Consider the following 16,733-nt stretch of genomic DNA (forward strand, 5'->3'; position numbering starts at 1 on the left):
GTTAAAACCAAACCCATTATAAACATAGCATTAAAACATCAATTAAAATCACATGATCCAAATTGTGTTCCAAGGCTGGTCCAAGTCGTTATTATATTAATTTGTAGTCCCGTATTGCACTACTCCTATTACTGGCCGAAAGCCTGATCCCAGAGCCATGTTTTCAGTTTTTTCCTGAAGCTCAGGAGGGATGGGGAAGATCTAATTTCACTGGAGAGGGAGTTTCATAGGTGAGGGGCCACCACTGAGAAGGCCCTGTCTCTTGTCCCCACCAGCTCTGCTTGAGAGGGGGGTGGGACTGAGAGCAGGGCCTCCCCTGACAATTTTAACCTACAAGGAAGGTCATAGAAGGGGATACATTTGGACAGGTAAACCGGACCGGAACTGTTGAGGGCTTTGATATTAGAAAAAACTGCTAGAAAAATTGGGATGACAGTATGGTCTGTTAGAGGGACAACCATTCTTTTTCATTATCAACACTGCCTCTAGCAATCACCAACTATGCCATTGTTTATACAGGTAATTCTAGACCTGCATCCATTGAACAAACTATGTGGGGAAAATTACTTGTCCAGTGTTTACACTTTTGGATGTGAGGGAAAAAATACTCATTTAACTTCCAGAGATGCCATGATATTCTGATGCCACCTTCCCTTGTGTCTTGGTTGCCACAATATCTTCTGTCTATACTGAAGAGAAGAGCAAGCCTCTCAAAGGGCCAATTTATCTCACTGCCACATCTGCTGGTTGGCAAGTCTGACAAACCTTTTCTCTATCGTCCCCAGGGTGTGTCCACTTCAAGGACAAAAACAATGAAGAAAATCCAGGATGTTATTTGCTTGGGGAAAAAGAGGCAACGATACTTGCTCATAGAAACCAGCTAAATCATTGAATATGTATGCATCCATGTATGCATGCATGCATGCATGTATTTGAGGAACTATTATTTAATGGTCCACACTTCTTATTTTGTACCATAATACCTTCTAAATGTAAAAGGATCTTGTAGTAACTTTGAGACTGAGAGAAAGAAATGGATGTCATAAACTTTCACAGATTTAAATCTACTTTGTCAGATGCAGTGATGTGGTTACAGAGCTTCTCTGAAACAGCCCCACACTTTGGGTTTATGTAAACAGTTGGGCCAGTTCTGAATTGTAATTGGCCTCTCTGTTCAGATGGCGATCCACTTTCCCTGCGCTTCATTCTGGAGGGAGAGGCATGGCACCTATTTTGATAGTCCTGACATTGCTGTTGTGGCTCCAAAAAGCTGCTGGTCATCCTTTGAGTACCATTGCTAATATTTACAAAGGTATCCTTGGAGAGGGAGGGAAATCACCTCCTTTCTTCCTCCCTCTCCCTGAATTGCATGGGCACCCTTGCAAACATCAGTGCCCAAGGATAGCCAGGAACATTTTGGAGCTTCATGGCTGCCAATATTAGGTCAACACGACAACCAAGAAAAGGAAGGCCATCCAGCAGGACCACCACAACAGGAGGCAAACAGTCAAGCCATTCCAAGCAGGCCCGTAGCCAGGATTTTGTTTCGGGAGGGGCTAAATTTTTTTCAGGGGGGGTTTCGGGGGGGGGCTGAGTTTTGGGGGGGGGCTGAGTCTGAGTGAAAGAGGGTCTATCCTAGCAAACCTTTTGTATCATTACCCCAATACCCCCATGCATATGGGATATATTGAGTATGGTGATCAGATCATGATATGAATAAACATAACAGTTTAAATAATGCACCAGTAAGGCCTTTTCGCGAACCACCATGAGAATTTCGGGGGGGGGGGGCTGAAGCCCCCCGAGCCCCCCCCCCCCCCCCTGGCTACATGCCTGATTCCAAGGATTGGTGCAGAGCACTGAAGCAAAGACTACCAGCATTGAAACAATTATTCTTCACCGTCAACTTTACTGGACTGGCCACATTTTCAAAATGTTCAATTTTGGTCTCCCAAAGCAGTTACTTGTTTGGCCGTGTGTATAAACTGTTCCACTGCAACCTATCTTGTGATATTGACATTAGCACTTGTGTCTGTATGCAAGTAGTTGCAGAGAGATGGGAAAATATCACAGTAAAATATCTCAAACTAATTGCTTATTCCTCTGAGGCTTTCATTAATGAGGTTTTATCACATTTGAATGGATCTTGAAATAAGTGAGTGCCTCATTTATAAAGTTCATCTAAAATGATGTATTTGGAAAAGAGTTAGTTGCAGCGGAAAAAAGTAAAAGCCAAATAGCACGGAACAACTTGTCAGAAACTGCACTTGGGGAAAATGCATATCTACCAAGTAGGAAGGTTTGCTATCTCAATTGTGTTTTGAACAGAGGTATCACCCACTTTTTAAAAAAATGTCATTCAATTCTGGGGAAGGTGAAGGAGTCTGTGGTAGAAAACCCTCAATTTTCTAAGTTCTGTCAGGGTTGTGCTGATTGGAAGATCTATTTTCATCTGCAGTAGGGATGCCATTGGATTGTCCATTGAATTACATCCTTATACAACTGATAGCTAAAGGATTAGAACAAGGAAACTGAAATATTTATCCTTTAGGTGTTTTTTTTGGGGGGGGGGGGACTTAGGCTCCCCAAATCCCTGATCATTGGTGAAGTTGGCTGGACTTTTTGGACTGCTCTAGACGTCCAACTGATCTGGTAGATAACAAATACGTTCATGTAATTTATGTTCTTTCTCCCCAAAATGCAATTTATAAGAAGATCGAGAAACAGATACGAAGGCTAACTTAACAAGGGGTGCATCTACACTGTAGAATTAATGCAATTTGACACCCCTTTAATTGCCATGGCTCAATGCTATGGAATCATGAGCAGGAACCAGTAGGGGTGTGCAATTTTTTCGTTAGTTGTCATAAGTTGTATCAAATTTGTTAAATTCATACTTACAACATGATATCCGACACATGGGGATGGACCCGCACCAAAAATGTAAGAGTTGAAAATTTACCTAATATTTTTTTGTTTGAATTTTGTACCTCACGGAAGCTTCCCATAGACAGTTTCATTTTCAGCACAAGAAAGAAAAAAATCCAAAAAGGCTGTCTTTCCTCTTTAAATTAATGGCCTCCCACCATGAGGAGAGGAAAGCAGCAGGGAGAAAGCAGAGTTTGCTGGGAAAGAGGCTGAGAAAGCACAGAATTCTGGGAAATGTAGTTTGGGAAGGTGAGAAGTTCTATGCCAGATGGTTCCTTCTATCTAGAGCAGTGGTGCAGGTCCCCAGATGTTTTGACCTCCCAGAAATCCTAACAGCTGGTAAACTGGCTGGGATTTCTGGGAGCTGTAGGCCAAAACATCCAGGGATCCACAGGTTGAGAACCACTGATAGAGTTTCTAAACCAATCTTTAAAAGTGACTTGCTGCTTACTTAAAATCTAGTACTTGGTTAACTGGGGAAACATTTTGTAGACCAGCGTTTCTCAAACTGTGCTCCTCCAGGTTTTTGTAGGGTTTTTTTGGACTTCATCTTTCAGAAATTCCAGCCAGCTTACCACTTGTTCGGAATTGTGGGAGCTGAAGTCCAAAACATCTGGAGAAGCACAGTTTGAGAACCACTGTTGTAGGCTAGCAAAGGAGGTTTCAAATTATTCCACTTGACTCATAAATTAAGAGGTCATAGTCCATTACAAATCTTTGGTTAAATAGGTGTCATAGTTTAATAGGTTCTTGTCACTTAATTGGCTTTTGCTGGTAAGACTCAGCTCCAGATTGTTATGAGGCGATCATATATCTGATAAATTTCAGACTTCCTCTTATCAGAGAGTAAATTCACATAAGGCAAAACTGGTCAAAGTAGGGATTTGGAATACAGTTTTCCAGCGACTCCCAGTCACCATGGCGAGTGCTCAAAGCTATAGTCCCAAACAGGCCACGCTCCCAAAAAGCTCTAGTAAGACTTTTATCAGACGTTTTGATGAGTTTAAGCCCCAGTATAGTTTACCGTGGGAATGCTTTGATAAGTTCAAAACCAGCTAGTACTTTCCTTCACCATTAAACACATTGTTGCTGTTATGCTTTCAAGTCATTTCTAACCTTAAAGTAGGGTTAGATCAAGGGGTTTCTGAGGCTGAGAGTGCATGATTCACCTAAGGTCACTAAGTGGGTTTCCATAGGTGGGTAGGGAACTGAACCCCGGTCTCTAGAGTTGTGGTCCATAGGCAGGTCTCAGGATCAGAGGTCTCAGGATCAGCTTTGGCATCCTTCAGAGACACTGGTAGCCTTTCTCCTCTTCTCTGAATGACCTTTCAAGGTATATACATTTTCTTTCCTGATCATGTAACTGATATATTTGCTGCTGATGGTGTCCTTTATGAGGAAAGAGTTATCTCCAGGCCATCTCCCTCTGTGTTTGCAAACAAACAATTTACTTCAGCTAAGCCCTCCAAAATTCCTCTGTACACTCAGCTTAATGCCTAACTTATCAGAAGGAGAATGAGAAGCACTTGGAATCAATTAAGTACTAAGTATTACGGATCTACATATGGCTCTTGACATTTTGTCTTGATCTGCTTAGTGGAGAAATGTGCTTAAATACCATTTGGAAATCACCAGTGAGTCAGGGGAACACAGATTGTGCCTAGAACAATAAAGAAATGATTCCACCAAACTTGTGCTGTAAATATTCTTCTGCTATAGGCATTAGACAGATGGCAGATCAAAGATACGAATCCTTCCCTTGCAATTTTCTTTCTTTTATTCTAAAATATATTTAAACCTTTGACACCACGACTTGGGAGAAGCCATAAGATGTATGACATTATGTTGCCTTAGGCAAGTGTTCATATGATGCACAAGTGTCATATGTTATTGCTGAATAGATAGGAAGTCCCACTACAGCCTACACAGGGAAGCAGAAGCTGCAATGTATATATTTGTCTTTGAAAGTTTTATTTTGGAAGATAAAAATTAATAGGGCTCAGTTCCTGGCAATCTTAAGAACCATATCTTCCAATCTGAGCCTTCCTGGACTCTGAAGATCTTTGAGGAAGGCCTTTTCTTTCATTTGCTTTGCTGAACAACCAATGAAATAATGAGACCAGACACACAATATGGAATGCAATATGGGCAACTTTATAAATTGTTACTAGTGATGAGCTAAAACTAAAAGTGTGGGGGACACGTGGTACGGGACACAACCAGGTAAAAGAGCAATCTGTGCTGAGGTCTAGATGCAAAAAATAAAAAAAAAGGGGGGGGGGGAGGGATTTCATGTCAAAAAAGTGAGTGATGTATGAAGTAACATAGGGCACATCCAGACAGCCCCTTTAATATGAGCGTTACCGTAATAAAAAGGGGGCTGTCTAGATGGCATTCGGGACAAACCCAAATTAATTCACCACAAGCCAGGAAAACCCTGGTTTGTAGTGAATTAATTTGTTAGTGGGTTTATTCCGCACCTTCTTGGAAGGCGTGGGATAAACCCACTACTTCTGGTGTCTGGACTGCAGTACTGACAGTATTCCCATGGTTTACCAGTCTAAATTAGCTTGGAAAACTGTGAGAATACCTACTCCCTCCCCAAAAGCAGTGTAAAAAACCAAAATAACTTACCTGCCTCCATTAGAGGGCTGCCGGAGATCTCCTGGTGCATACAAATGATATGTTTGGAGCAAGGGGCGGGGGGAGGAGGAAAATCGCTCCTGCCACCTTTCTCTGGCACATCATTTGTGCATGCCAGGAGAACTCCGGCATGGATGCAGAGTGTGTTCTTTTGTTTTTTTTACACTTTTGGGGTCTTTTGGGGAGGGTGTTAGAATGCCCAGGTGTTCTCCAAGAAAGTTCTGGGAGAACATCTGGACATCCACCCCAGAAAGCACATGCTTTCTGGGGTGTATGTGGGTAGGGGCCCAGAAGCATTTGCATGTTTGGAAGCATCCATAAACAGTTTCAGAATTCCATATTTTGATCCATTCCCCATAAGCTTGGTAAAGAACCCAGATCCTGTACTCCTACATTGGTCTGAAAATATGCAAAACACAAAAACTTACAACCTATATTGGAAAAACCAGTCTCAAGTTTAATGCATGATTTTGAATTTAAATACGATGCACAAATGTTTTGAATTGCTAGCTCAGGGCAAGGTCTCTTTTAAAAAAGTGTTCAGATACTTTTTGATCACCGTCTACCAGAAAAATGGTGACTCTGGGGCAATTTTTATGAATAATGCATTTTTTGGCATCAAATGTGTAAGTTTCCAAGAACACTGCTGGTATAGCTTCAGAAATATTTTAGTATATTATTAATGTGCTTCTGAGGCCAACTTATTCACTTAAATTGTTGGACCAATGCTCTAGGATGAAGCTGAGTAAGAGATTTCCAGTATAAGGTAGTTACTTTGGTTGCTGATGTCTTTAGCACATATTCATGTTGTTGTTTTAGGTGAGCTAGATACATTAATCTAGATAAGCTAGCTAGACAAGCAGACAGATGACTTAGAATCACATCTATCTCAAAACCATGGTTGTCATTTTTATGCTTATCAGCATCTTATAGCTTATTTTACTGTTTCCTTTGCCTGGTCAAATCAACAGCTCTTTCGTTTAAAGAAGAATCAGGAGGAAATGATACTCATGGTAGTCTCAGTATATTGCCAATTAATTCTGTATCAATATTAAATTAAACAGCCCATTTGCATGGTCTCCTGGTAAACTGGGCCATGCATCTTGAGTTTTGCTAGGGTCATGCAAATATTTTGGCTGCATTAGAGCCATCAGTTGGAAAATGGTCTATCTCGTTGTTAACTCACCCATTAACTTAGAAATTAAAGGTTAATGTGACTCAGCCACCCTCTAGTCCAGTGGTTCTCAACCTGTGGGTCCCCAGATTTTTTGGCCCTCAACTCCCAGAAATCCTAACAGCTGATAAACTGGTTGGGGTTTTTAGGAGTTAGGCCAAAACATCTGGGGACCCACAGGTAGAAAATCACTGCTCTAGTCTGTTCTTGGCCCCTTCTACACTGCCATATAAAATCCAGATTATCTGCTTTGAACTGGTTTATATGACAGTGTAGAAGAGCCCTTAGTGGCCTCAATGTTGCCCATTCACCAAGGCCAACTGTGTGTGGCACAGCTATGACTTCCAAAGTTACAATTCACCTTAAAATGAAGTGCTTTGAGAGTGTACTTCCTGGCCTGGAGCCTGCATAGCGATTATGGAAACCCCTACAAGTTCTGTGTAAAATGCCAACTGAATCCAGAGGTTCTGCAAAATACTTGATATCAATAAAATTTTAGATGCATTTTCTCAATTGGAAGGTGCAGTTAACTTGAAACCAAGATGCATTCGTTGGGTACCTTGTTTTTAGATTGAAAGTTTTAGCTATTGTTGCTATCAAAAAGGCTGAAAATTTGGAGTTCGCAGTCCCCAAAATCTCTCAGTGACCAATTGAGGGACTTTTCCAAGCTCACATTGCACATAATTCATACTCCTCATAGGATCCATATTATTTTATAATGGTGGAGCTTTGGCAAAAGCTTTTCGATGAGACTCCTGCTATACATGGTGAAATAGGAAGATGCCTTAACTGAATCAGACCACTGGGCCATCAGCCTAGTATTCTTCAAACTTAATGAGTCAGCATTCATTCTCAGCTCTTCCTGGAGAACCCTGTTATCATTTAGCAGGTTGCCATCCAAGTACCAACCAAATATGTACCTGCACTTAATAATTACAGCACTTTGATGCCGTTTTAATTGTCATGAGCCGAATCCATGGAATCCTAGAATGTGTAGTTTTCTGAGATATTTAGAATTCTCTGCTAAAGTGTTCTATTGCTATAGGATTCATCAGACTTCTCTAGAAAAGAATTACAAGCATTTACCAAAGCACTAGTACATAGCATGGAATCATGACAGTTCAACTGGTATCCAGTTGCTATATTTTTGCAGTACACCCTGTACCTCAATAGACTTAGCTTAAAATAAGCCGGGTATGTGCAAGTGATATGCGGTTGAGTCCTGAGTAGTCATCCTGATGAACCAAAGGGAACTCTGAACAGTGCTGGGTACATGGAAGCAGAACAAAGCTGAACACTTTTTTTTTTTGGTGGAAGAAAACCAAGTGAAACACAGAGCAGAATTAATTAATAAAAACACAACAGAACAATGTTGTCTTTACCAATTCTCTAAAGTAGTGATTCTCAGCCTTTGAGCCTCCAGATAATTTGAACTTCAACTCCTAGTAGCACTCCCAACATGGTAGTGATGAGGGATTCTGGGAGCTGAAGTCCAAAACATCTGGAGAGCGAAAGGTTGAGAACCACCGGGGAGACAACGGTAAATTTCAACAACAGAGGTGTTTTTACACACAAAAAATTGCCTTGTATTCATATTTCCCTCACCTCTACTAGGCAAAAAACATAGCAGAACTCAGAGGAAATGTTTTAGGCAGGCTATAGGAGGAGATAAAAGTTTTTTCATTAAATTATAATAAATTTAAAGTATTTTTAAAGATATGATGCACCAACCCAACACATTTCATAATGTTTTATAATCTCTCAACAAGACTCATGATAAAGAATGTAATTGTCTATCAATATAACTCATTAAGTATCAAAATAATCTTCCTGTTTTCTGAGTCAACATTGTACAAAAGTGAAATGCGGCCACCTTTTCATGCGCAGATAAGTCTCCCACTTGATTTCGAGTAGTACGTTAGAGGAAGTGCTAGATTTCCACTTAATTAAAACTCTCCTTTGTATTATTATTATTATTATTATTATTATTTGACACACAATATTAGTTCACAACAAGATCACTATCCTGGCTTTTACATTTGATTACATGTCAGACACTTCCCAAATGTCTAGAACTATGTGGTGTATTGACGAATAATGCGTGGAGGTATTTGAAAATATAAAAAGCATTCTATGTTTGCATTAGCTAGTGCCCATGGTGTGTGAACTGACAAAACATTCAGTTGAAACTCAGACCTGTTCATACATATTTATCCTGACATTTACATCATTTGAAAGATTTTCAACTACCATTGCAACCACCTCTTTTCCCTCTTCTACTCTTATTCCTTGGTGTTGTCCGCTGCTCAACAATAGAAATCCAATGGCTGATCTCAGTTATAGATGAAGGAAATGGCAAAACTCCTCTGAAAAACATATTGCCAAGAAAACCCTATGATATGATCACTATAAGTTAGAGTCAGCTTGAGACCATATAACAATCAAGTCTATAGCTGAGAATCGTTGTCTTTATTATTATCATTTAATACACAGCAAGATTAGTACATGGCAAAAAAGATAGCTATGTTGGCTTTTGTATTGGATCACACGTTGGACACTTCCCAAGTGTCTAGGACTGTGTGATGTATCAGCAAGTAATATGTGCAGATCCAAGTAGGGTGGCCTTTTGCATCTGACAGATAGTAATTTTTCAGCGCTGATTGTTTTTAACTGTATGGCAAGGTTTTTAGGCACTGCACCCAGTGTGCTGATCACCACTGGGACTACCTTATGCCAGAGTCTATGAAGTTTGATATTTAAAACCTCATATCGTGTAAGCTTTTCCAGTTACTTCTCCTCAATTCTGCTGTCACCTGGGATTACAACACTGACGATCTATACTTTTTTCGTGAGGCCAGGAGTCTTGTGCTCCAAAACTCTGTCATAATAATAATAATCATCATCATCATCATCATCATCAGCAGCAGCAACAACAACAACCAGGACAAGACCTGGCTATGGCTCACTAATGGAACACTAAAGAAGGAGACAGAAGGCCTGATTCTTGTAGCCCAGGAGCAAGCCATCAGAACAAATGCCATTAAGGCCAGGATCAAAAAATCAGCTGATGACCTAAAATGCAGACTGTGCAAAGAAGCTGATGAAACCATTGATCATATCTTCAGCTGCTGCAAGAAAATCGAACAGACGGACTACAAACAGAGGCACAACTATGTGGCCCAAATGATTCATTGGAACTTATGCCACAAGTACCACCTGCCAGTAGTAAAGAACTGGTGGGATCATATACCTGCAAAGGTAGTGGAAAATGAACATGCAAAAATACTGTCGGATTTTTGAATCCAGACTGACAAAGTTCTGGAACACAATATACCAGACATCACAATCGTGGAAAAGAAAAAAAGTTTGGATTATTGATGTTGCCATACCAGGTGACAGATGAATTGATTAAAAACAATAGGAAAAACTCAGTTGTTATCAGGACCTCAAAATTGAACTGCAAAGGCTCTGGCGTAAACCAGTACAGGTGGTCCCAGTGGTAATTGGCACACTGGGTGCTGTGCCAAAAGATCTCAGCCGGCATTTGAAAACAATAAACATAGACAGAATCACAATCTGTCAACTGCAAAAGGCCACCTTCCTTGGATCTGCGCGCTTCAATCAAAAATACATCACACAGTCCTAAACACTTGGGAAGTGCTCTACTTGTGATTTTGTGATACAAAATCCAGCATATATATCTCATTTGCTGTGTCATACCTTATTTTTGTGTCAATAAAAGAATAATACTAATTTGCTGTAAATGGGTCTTTTACTTTTGTCCTTTTTTCACACTTGAAACAGTAACACATCATTGGGTCAGTGGTCACACCTTAAAAGTCTATGAGCTTGATTCTTACAAGGTGTCCCCTTCTCAGGCATCCATGGCCTTTTCCTGCTGTATATCTTACGGTCTCTTTAAGACTCAGCCAACATGACCTCCACCACCGCAAACGCTTGGCCGAGCATGCTGAGCCTGTGTTCTGACAACAAATCCGGTGTTGATTCTGGCAAGCAAAGCGGAGGCTCTCACCAAAGACCCAGTCAGAAAGATTCCCCTGATGGCTTATTTCATTCCAATGCCAGCATCTCCGACACTTTCCCCTTTCTTTCCTTTCCCTTAGATTATTTGGCAGCACTTCTGAGGCTGCTACTAGATCCTCAAGGCGTCTTTGTTTCCCCGATTTTCCTGCCTTCATCTCCATTTTTAAAAAAATACCAGGATTTATGAAGTGCAAAATTATATGAATGTTTCATGGAACAGCAGAGTTCCATTTCCCCCCCTTACCCCCACCTTCTTGGTCCCTTCCCTGCTCTTTCATTCCAGACATCTTTCCTCAAACACAAGGTATCAGAGTGGTTTGAGCCAAGAATTTGCAGGAAACCTGGAGATTCTGACTCACAGCAATCTGCTTCTGTGTGCCTCCAAGGAGCACGGTTTCTCTTCCATGTATATGCATTGTACAAAAAAAAAAAGAAGAAGAAGGAGAAAAAGAGTCAGTTTCCTTTTCTATTGTACCTCTGCATTCCTATAAATTTCTACATACCCTTAACCCTCATCAGTTTTGGGGGGGGGGGGGGAGAGCTACACAGAAACACACCTGCAGCACGCAGTCTTCATTTCGTCTCACCTCACACCTGCTGCTTTGGAAAATCTCAGTTGATCCCCAAATGGGTTCAGGCCAATGGTAATTTCCTACTGAAGATGGAAACAAATTCTACATGTACTGCAAAACAGTCTCTTCTTTATTATTTCCTCTTCTTGGATCCTGGCCCCGTTGAACCTTGACATGGAGTATATCATTTAATTTAATTTATTTCTCTCTAAATTAACCATCTATACCTATATTCCATTTTAGAAACTGGACTCATTGTTGCAGTGAGTGAAAAGGAATCTCAGGGCAAAAGCATTGCTGTGAAAAATGTGTATGCACACAATATATTATCTGCTGTTCGACTTGTCTCTTTTTTTTAAAAAAAATAGCATGCCCAGTGAAATTGTGGTGTATACTTAATGTATTATGCTTAATGACATCACTAGAGCTTACACTCTGGGTTGTGCAACAATATTAATTTTGCAACTTTAATTCCAGATTACCAGCGCCCATGAGGCTAAGTAGCAGCTTTGAAAAAGGGCTATCCAGAGAAACTGTCCAGGAATAGGATTAACTAGAAACATCTAGTTGCAAATAATTACTTGCAATTAATTCCTCATTTCAATGACGAAGATATGAGCGAGTCACATTATTATGGTAACGTAACTAGAAATGATATCATTTTGGGTACAGTGGGAATGTACCTTGATTAAATTGTGAAAGAGGGATATTCTAACATTTAGAGCTGTGGTTCTCAACCTGTGGGTCCCCAGATGTTTTGGCCTTCAACTCCCAGAAATCCTGGGAGTTGAACTGACTGGGATTTCTGGGAGTTGTAGGCCAAAACACCTGGGGACCCACAAGTTCAGAACCACTGGTTTAGAGTGTTGGCTTTTACTTTTCTCTGGGGTGTGCAGGAAAGACAGGGGGAACAGGGAGGTTCTGGCCCAGTTTACCTGTCCAAATGTATGTCCCCGTATGAACCATCTTAGAGATTAAGATCGTCCGGAGAGACCGTGCTCGTGGTCTCACCTCCTTTGCAGGCATGATTGGTGGGAACGAGAGACAGGACCTTTTCAGGGGTGGCTCCTCGACTGTGGAAATCCCTCCCCAGTGATGTTAGATTGGCCCCTTCCCTCCTGACCTTCAGAAAGAGGGTGAAATTATTTCTTTGGGATCAAGCCTTTTCTGAATAACACTGTGCAACAGATGGACTTGGAATTATGTTGAATGATTATCGTAATGGCCTAGACTATGATTGCGGATAACGTGGTTTTTAGTAGTAATCATTATGTTTACATGTTTTAATGTTTTCTAATCTCATTTTTACATTTTAATTGATATATTTATTTAATTGTAGACTGGATGTATATTGTTTTTAAGGCATTGAATTATTGCCTATTTCGTAAGCTGCTCTGAGTCTCCTTCGAGGTTGAGAAAGGGAGATAAAAATATAGTAATTAAAACATTAAAAATATTTTATAGATTTCAGCATTTCACAAAAAGGTGACAAATCCATTATATTTGGGAAGTAGGAAATTGTTATCTTTAAAATTGCTGTTTGAATAGCAACTGCCTACATTAAGTATCTTTGAAGCTAAAGTTACCTGTATATTGTTTTATTTCACCAACCTTTTTTTCAGAACAGATCTGTTTGTTGGGGAAGGTGCATAGAAAATGTCTAGATTGTTATCAACTATCCTTTCCTTAAGAACCTTGAAATAAAATATATAAATAATATTTCTAAATCTTTTTCTGAATTGTTTTTCAATTACCAAAATTATGCAGCAGTGACATAATGTTAATATACTATATATGTAGTTTTGTTGTTGTTTTCATTATAGGTGTTTCACATTTTTTTAATTGCTGTTAACTGATCTGAGCTAATGGGATGGTGCAGGATAGCAATTGAAGTAATTATAGATTTGGTAATGGGATAGTCAGTGTTGGATGAACCATACAGAATCTATTTTATTCTAATCTGGAAAAAGTGTGTTTTGCCAAGCAACATCCTTGAACTCTAGATTCTAATGTGTTCTGCCTATGGCACCCTGAGTTCTCCTTTTGGCTTTATTCCTAAATGATATCCCGAGATGTAATCCTCAGCAACAGACCAGGAACTTTGTGAAATGAACACAGGTCTCTATCACACTACACAGTTGCAATGTTGACTATGACTTTAGCTGTCATGACCATATCCTAAGGTTCTGTAATTTTGTGCAGCAACTCTTTTCCAGAGAACTTTATTGCCTAATGAAGCTAAAAATCCTACATTAAAGTTGAGGCAACCTGCATTAATTCCACAGTGTGGAAGCAACAGTGTGAAAACAGTGTGTTTGTAGAGGGCTTTGAACATTCTTAAATTATAATGGTTACAAATTCAACATCTGGGATGTGACTGGTTTAACACAGGAGTGGATCGTTGTTGTCCTCCACATTTTTTTGCCCTTTAGATCCCATTAATCCAGGCCGTCATATCCAATGGTAAGAAATTATGGAAACAGAGGTCCAAAATCATATGGAGAACCACAATTGCTGACTTGTATAGTTCGATCTTTAGAGCTTTAGTGCCCTGCTTTCTGACAAATCACCCAAGGAGCTTATCTAAAAAAAGCCATTTTGGACACGAGGTGACACTTAGAATTCTCTGGAATTTCTGTGGTAACCAGATTTGCTCAAATATAGCTGAGCCTGAAGAGTAGGGTCTCAATTAAGGGTGGGGGGGGGGCTTTAAATAGTCTTGTTATTAAGTTAAGAGAAGTTTGATATCTGTGCACACAACTCACTGACTCTGTGGATATGGGCTTCTTACATTGTAGTAGTAGTTGTACTCTGCAGTATGGCAGGATATTTAGGGAAATGCTGTGTATTTGAAAAATGTATTATAGTTGAAATATACCCTAAATAATGAATGTTGCATTAAAATATATTTTCAACTCTGCTGTAATACTACTTGTGGATATTGGATATTGTGTGTAGGATTCTATGCTTTCCTGAATGTGAATACCAATCCTTTGTATCCTATCACATCAATTTCTGGCATTTTGGACTCCACAATGGACTCCACATTCTGTTCTAAGTTCTAAAAATGATATTCACACCAATACAAGGTATTCTGTTCCAAGTTCTAAAACTGATGCTCACATCAACCATCTGAAACAAACTCAGAACATTGTAATCTTCATATGTGTGCATGTGAGAAGTCTCAATGCTCATGTTAAACTGTTTAGTTAATGGTTAGGAATTGGATATGTTCACAGACATTAGACTTACCTTATCATAACTCCAGCAGCCGTCGCCACTGGTGCTATGCTTCACTATGGGGGATGGGGAATCTGGCATCCCACATCGGCCGGATCCAGGGAAGGGTGAGCACATGTGGGTAGAGTGAGCATGTGGCTTTCCTGCATAGACTATATGGCAACACAAGAACTCTGTTGTGTTGCCCTGCTGGCAACAGACACTGGCTCTGCCCTCCTTCACCCATGTAGCTGACATGACATCAAGTGATGAGAGCTGGCTGGCTCTGTAGGTAACCTGGGCTTAACCTGGGCTAAAATCGGCAGATGTTGCCAATTTTAGCCCAATGTGATGAGGTCATAAGAAAGCTGCACAGGTTCCCCTTTGACATCCTCTAGATATAAGAAATTAAAATGTATGCTATATACTCATGTATAATTTTTAAAAATAAATCCCCCAAACCCTGGGTCAACTTATCCACAGGTCAATGTAATTTCTAATTTCTTTCATTAGACATGCAAAGGTAGTATTTGTTTGCACCTGGTTGTCTAGCTTAGGAGATCAATTGTGTGTGTACAAGAAAGGAATGATTTTCTTTTTTGAATAGAGTGGCCAAAAGGAAGAGCTTAATCTATCCAAGGAGATGGACTAAGCTATCTCTATCTACTATCTTCATCTTTGTAGTTTTTAACCCTTTTGAATGCCTGGGTGGGGAAATGGTGCCCCCTCCCCTGAGACAGCATTGTTGCTCCCCCCTCTGTGAATAGACCCCCGACTTATCCATGGGTGATATTGAAATTCATAACTCTGCTACTAAAACATGCCCTTGACTTACACATGAGGTCACCTTGTACACACACAATTGATCTCTTAAGCTAGACAACCAGGTGCAAACAAATACTACCTTTGCATGTCTAATGAAAGAAAGCAAAAATGAAGTCTGAAAACCGAACTCATTTCAGACTGAGTCTGAGGTTGTGGTATGAATAAGAGCAGCATGTCTTCGAAAGAGCAAGTCAAAAGTCAAGAAGGTATTTTGCTGAACTAACACTGATGGAATAGATTGTTGAGTACTAGCGTTTCAACTTGGCCAGATCAACTCTTACCAGATGCTCCTTTTTCCATTTCTTCTCTGCCAAATTTGGAAATGAAGGCCCAGTAAAGAAAAGAATACAGGAGCACCAAAACATACAATGTCAAATTGCTTTGTATGTTTTTGTACTACTGTATTCTTTTCTTACTGATCTCTTCATTTTAACTGTAGATGGTATGTCATTCCGGTGGGGTAGAATGCAAAACATTTGTATTCATTTCAATTGCAGAACCCGAGCTGTGATGTGCTGCCATTATGCATGGGCAGGGGAAGACTTTAGTTGCACAGCTTAGCCATTCAATTTGTGTAGCACAATCAGGGCACTGTTCCACATATGGACATTTATGCTGTGTACACAGAATAGTATAGTATCTACTGTTGAGGATAAAGTATGGGTAGCTCAGCAAACTCTTGCCGTAATTCTGCTGGACACTTTGCAGTGTGTATGAAGCCCGCATTTATAGAAAGAAAGGAACTTGATTCTTCACTACCTTTACATTAAAATCCCATTTGTGTAAATAGCATACAAAGAACATGAACATGTGCAATAACACTTATGTAATGTCTACAGCCAGGCTGGCTGCAAATTATTATAGTTACTAGTTACCATGGAAGAAACCAAATGATGCTAAGCTGCAGAAAGGCTGCAAAGCAGACATTGCATATAATACCCATTTGCTTTTATAGTAGAATTCCCAGAAGAACATTACTGCACTTTTTATACTGCTGCATAAACCATCTTAGTGAGGCAAATTCATTAGTTCAAAAGTCATCTGACTCTGTATTGGGAACCTGCCTTAAATGGCACCCACTTTGCCTGAGCACAGGAAACAGATTTGGTTCATTTGCCAAACATCTTCTTCTGTCTAGTCCCATTTCTCACCACAAAGAATTAAATATCTGTGCCAACCTGCAAGACCTTGGGCTTTTCTGTAGTAACATAAAACAGGCCAGCTATAATTTCATTTTTATTCTTCTGCAGCGTATATTTTTTCATCACACTGGATCTGCAGTGTGGAAATAAATTATGTATTTAGGCATTTGACAATTTTATTAAAGT

The sequence above is a fragment of the Anolis sagrei genome, chromosome 5 (assembly GCF_037176765.1).
Source record: "Anolis sagrei isolate rAnoSag1 chromosome 5, rAnoSag1.mat, whole genome shotgun sequence".
Classification (NCBI taxonomy): Eukaryota; Metazoa; Chordata; class Lepidosauria; order Squamata; family Dactyloidae; genus Anolis; species Anolis sagrei.